Here is a 5,769-nt window from a genome sequence, read left to right on the forward strand (position 1 = left end):
GTGGGATAGGGAGGGTGGGAGGGAGACGCAAGAGGGAGGGGATATAGGGATATATGTATATGTATAACTGGTCCACTTTGTTATGAAGCAGAAACTGACATACAATTGTAAAGCAATTATTCTCCAATAAAGATGTTAAAAAAAAAAAAAGAAGCAGACCTCACAGATATAGAGAAGAAGCTAGTGGTTACCAGTGGGGAGGGGGAGGGGAGAGGGGCAATATAGGGGTAGGGGATTAAGAGGTAGAGACTATTAGGTGTAAAATAAGCTACAAGGATATATTCTACAACACGGGGACTATAGCCAATATTCTTTTTAATTGTATTTTATTTATTTTATTTTTGGCTGCATTGGGTCTTTGTTGCTGCACGTGGGCTTTTCTCTGGTTGTGGCGAGCGGAGGCTACCCTTCGTTGCAGTGCACAGGCTTCTCATTGCGGTGGCTTCCCTTGTTGCAGAGCACGGGCTCTAGGCGCGTGGGCTTCAGTAGTTGTGGCATGCAGGCTCAGTAGTTGTGGCTCGCGGGCTGTAGAGCACAGGCTCAGTAGTTATGGTGCATCGGCTTAGCTGTTTCGTGGCATGTGGGATCTTCCCGGACCAGGGCTCGAACCCATGTCACCTGCATTGGCAGGCGGATTCTTAACCACTGTGCCACCAGGGAAGCCCAATCTTTTTTTAAAAATATTTATTTATTTGGTTGCACCAGGTCTTAGTTGTGGCAGGCGGGCTCCTTAGTTGTGGCACGCAAACTCTTAGTTGTGGCATGCATGTGGGATCTAGTTCCCTGACCAAGGATCGAACCCAGGCCCCCTGCATTGGGAGCGGGGAGTCTTATCCACTGAGCTGCCAGGGAAGTCCCACCAATATTTTATAATAACTACAAATGGAGTATAACCTTTAAAAGTTGTGAATCACTATATTGTATACCTATAACATATAATATTATACAACTATATTTCAATTAAAAAAAAAGAAATGCATCACAGTGAGGGCACTAACCAAGCTCCTTTTTAATTAACTGACTAGGGTACTTATGCCTACAAAATCCCTTCTAAAAATTAACACAACACTGTAAATCAACTATACTGCAGTAAAATAAGTTTTTTAAAAATCCCTTCTAAAATACAACATAACGTCATATTTGCATTTTATCATATTCACAAGTTCTACCTACACTTGAGGAGGATGTACTGATGTACATCTGAGGCAGAAATCTTGGCGCCATATCTTAGAATCCTGCCTCTCACACCTCCTGGTGTAGAAAAATACAAAAATACATAGTGAGAAGTAAAAGCCTCTCTGAATTACAGACCAATAGGTATGCAGACAGAGTTTAGTGGCTCCAATTCTAAAATTCCAACCATGGTTCAACAGGAAACACAGTGTAGGGGAAATAAAATTTAGAATTTGATTTTGGGAAGTTTGTCCAGAATGTCAAAGATTTGAACACTAGGTTAAATCGAACACTAGGTTAAATTAACACTACGTTAAATGAAACAATACTTAGTTACCTATTTAACCAAAGTGACAGTAAAAGATGTGACAGGCAAATACAGTAACATAATAAAAGAAAAAGCTCCAGCTCTTTTAATTTTGAGACGACTCAGTTTTCCTAATTAGAGACTTGATAAAGACAACATTTTGATAAAACAGAATCTTTGTTTTCTATATGAATTACTTAACAGGTAAAGAAAAATCTCTTACAATAATCCAAGAAAATGTTATTTTTTTAACAGAGAAAGAAAGTCAAATTCTAGTCACATTATTGATAGTAAAGCTCATTGTTGATAACCAACAAGGACCTACTGTATGGCACAGGGAACTATACTCAATATCTTGTAATAACCTATAATGAAAAAGAATTTTAAAAGGAATAGATAGGTATATATTATGTATAACTGAATCACTTTGCTGTACACCTGCAACTAATGCAACATTGTAAATCAACTATATTTCAATAAAAAATTTTAAAAAATAAAGCTCATTTTAAAAATTCTTATAATAATCCATTTAATTTTTGCCAATTTGACCACACAAGATAAGATTTCCTCTTTCTCCCTCTCCAACTTTCTAAATCCATTTAGGTTTTTCTCCTTTATTTTCCTCTTTTGTATTTTGAGACAATCACTAAATACCCTTAAACAAGGACAAAATTACTCTTCTTTTTCCTTCCTAAGAACGCATCCTTGGACTTCCCTGGTGGCTCAGTGGTTAAGAATCCGCCTGCCAATGCAGGGGACAAGGGTTCAATCACTGGTCCAGGAAGATATCACATGCCGTGGAGCAACTAAGCCCGACTGCCACAACTACTGAGCCTGTGTGCCACAACTACTGAAGCCCACGTGCCTAGAGCCTGTGCTCCACAACGAGAAGCCACCACAATGAGAAGCCCGCGCACCGCAACGAAGAGTAGTCCCCGCTCGCCGCAACTAGAGAAAGCCCATGCACAGCAACGAAGACCCAACGCAGCCAAACATAAATAATTTACATTAAATACTTGCTAATTAAAAAAAAAAAAGAGCGCATCCTTCATACCTCATACTCTTTCCTGCAGAAACACATCTTATTTTCCATGCACACTTCACATACAGTTTTTTTTTTTTATACAGAGTTTTTTTTTTCTGTACCTTTATTATTCCTATCAGTTTCATTTACTTACATTGATTATAATTCATAACCCTAAGTTCCAGTGAAAACTAGGAAGCAAGCAATTGTAAACTGCCTGTGGCCATACCAACATTCTCTAGTAGATTAGCAAATTTATGGATACATCATTTCATAATTTCTAGATGCATATGCTTCCTTATAATACAAATTTTTGATGTGGCAAAGGACGTGTTTACTAGCGGAAACATCACTACTCCCTTTGTAAAAATCAAGAAGCCAACGAGATAAACTTATGTTTACTGATTAATATTTCAGTATTTTCTCATGTTTGAAAATTATCTACATATTCAATGAATATCCACCATTTCACTTAACTTAGTATAAGGTTTCAAGTTTCCAAAATGATTCTGGAAACTTTTTTTTTTTTTTTTGCGGTACGCAGGCCTCTCACTGTTGTGGCCTCTCCCGTTGCGGAGCACAGGCTCCGGACGCGCAGGCTCAGCGGCCATGTCTCACGGGCCCAGCCGCTCCGCGGCATGTGGGATCTTCCCGGACCGGGGCACGAACCCGTGTCCCCTGTATCGGCAGGCGGACTCTCAACCACTGCGCCACCAGGGAAGCCCTAGAAACTTTTTTTTTTACATTTATTTATTTTTGGCTGTGTTGGGTCTTCGTGGCTGCACGCAGGCTTTCTCTAGTTGTGGCGAGCAGGGGCTACTCTTCGCTGCGGTGCACGGGCTTCTCATTGCGGTAGTTTCTCTTGCTGCGGAGCACGGGCTCTAGAGCGCAGACTCAGTAGTTGTGGCGCACGGGCTTAGTTGCTCCGTGGCATGTGGGATCTTCCTGGACCAGGGATGGAACCCATGTCCCCTGCATTGGCAGGCAGGTTCTTATCCACTGCACCACCAGGGAAGCCCTAGAAACTATTTTTCAGGAGACATTATAAAACAAAATTATTGTTGAGAAGTTCACTTATAAACTTTTATCCTATTTACATTTATTACTTAACTTGTTTTTAACAATTATGCTTAAATTATTCATGAAAATTTCATGAGTCATTAAATAGCTAGCCATAATCTTGTTATTTTTCTTGTTGATAAATCAAGCAAGTATCAAAAATCACAGAATGTAAAAAGTTAAATATATGACCTCCTTTATTTTAAAATTTACTGTTGTGCTTGATATACATCAAGCAATTAACTTTTATTGTCTGTTTTGTTCTTAGTTTGAATTTACAGTTTTATAATCTAAACATCTAGTAGAGACAATTAGTTTGACTAATCAACTTACATAAGCACTTTTTTTTAAGCCAATTAAATAGAGCTCTTTTACAAGTTAATTTTTAGCAATACTTCCCAGAGGTAGAAGAATATCACATGTATATAGACAAACATAAACCTAGAGACAGAAGCAGAGATCTTATAACTTTTATTTTTAAATTTTAGCCATGAGACAGGTACAAGAATTTTTAACTCATTATTGAAGAAAAAAAAAATTTGGATCCAAAGTGTGTTTCTGGCAGATGGATCAAGTTACTAATATTTGTGAAGAAGCCTTTTTAAACTTTTTTTCTTGCCGGTGTATTTCCAAATAGCCCTCTGAGTACATAGTTCCATTTTGGCTTAGGAAAGAAGAAGGCCTTGAAAATAGTTCCAATCAGGCTCTGAATGTCTCCAATAAAGCCAATTTCTGACATAGAGTTCCTTTTAAAAAAAAAAATCCTTTCAATATCTTATCATCAGGTTTCAGCCCAGACAAACAGTAAATTTTCCCAGCAGTATTGAACTCCCTTTTTTTTTTTTTTAACTTCTTTTTTTAACCAAAAGCATACCTATTCTAAGTGATTCAAAACCAAAACCAATCAGCCTTCTATGACTAAACCATAGAGGGGTCCCCAAAGAGGGTGCAAAAAAGGCAGCTCTCTCAAGATCCACAGCCACTCCCAAAGATGGCCAAAAGAGAGAAAGACTTAGACAATTCCCCTCAGAGGCTGGCAACAGTGGTCCAGTAGTCGGTAGGACCCTAGCCACAAATGGGGTGCAACCCACATTTCTTTCTGGCCATCTACATATTCTCAGGGCTCTCACCTGATGGTTGGACATGTAGGACCAAAACCAGCATGCCCTAGCAGACAGAAAGCCAAGCCAAGCTCTCGGCACACAAGTCTCTGGCTGAGACTGACACACAAGACAGATTAACAGGGGAAAAGCATAAAAAATTTATTTACATGTACGTGGGAGTCTTCGCAAGAAAAATGAAGACCCAAAGACTTGTTATTTACTAGGTTGAACAGAGCGTCAACTGCAGAAAAGCAACTAAAATACATGGGGGAGACTAAAGGAAGATAAGAGTTATTTCAACAAGACCTATTTGTACAGATTTCTCTCAGCTTTGACTCCCTGTCTCTGGGGATAAGAGGGTTTCTTCCTCCCAGTAGAGGGAGGGCACCTTTGCCATGGGAATTTTATTTCCTGCTTTCAGTAAGAAAAAGGAAAGACCAAGAGCCCTTGTTGCATCTTGCAGTCTTACTAATGCCTTTAACTCAAAATAATTAATCTACCAGAGCAGCATATTTTGTGGTGGCATGTTCTGAAAACTCCTTCAACAGAAACACCCAAAATCACAGGTCTAGACATCAAAAGCTGTTCCTCCTGGTGGGCACTAAATTCTTAATGGATTCTCCACTGCTTTTCAGCCAGTAAACCAGTAATCCATTGATAGAGATTGCCAAATGGTCAGACCATAAAGCCAAATTCCCAGTCCCTGATGCCTCTAATGCTGGTGACATTACCCATCATAAAAGCATCAAAAACAAGGCACCTATCTAGAGAGAGGAAAACACAGATGAGAAAAATAGAGAATCAGCAAGATTCTCTTACCTCTTGGAGTTGCCAGGGCTTCAGCCACCATGAAATGCACTTCTCTGCTGAAAAAGTTTACCTGACTCTGTTTCGTGAATCCTAATTTGACTTTTCCCCCTCTTTTAACCATTTTGGAGGTTTTCCACAAAAATGCAGTAAAATCTGGAACCTGGAATACCAGACTGAGTTACTTGACAGCAGTAGGAAGTGTTGAAGGATAATTTTCCCAAAAAAGGTAAAAATCACGACTCTCATACAGAAATAAAAATGAGTATGTGTTCAAAATTGTTAACTCGTTGTTA

Source organism: Neophocaena asiaeorientalis, unplaced genomic scaffold (genome assembly GCF_003031525.2).
Source record: "Neophocaena asiaeorientalis asiaeorientalis breed wild unplaced genomic scaffold, Neophocaena_asiaeorientalis_V1.1 scaffold87, whole genome shotgun sequence".
Taxonomy (NCBI): domain Eukaryota; kingdom Metazoa; phylum Chordata; class Mammalia; order Artiodactyla; family Phocoenidae; genus Neophocaena; species Neophocaena asiaeorientalis.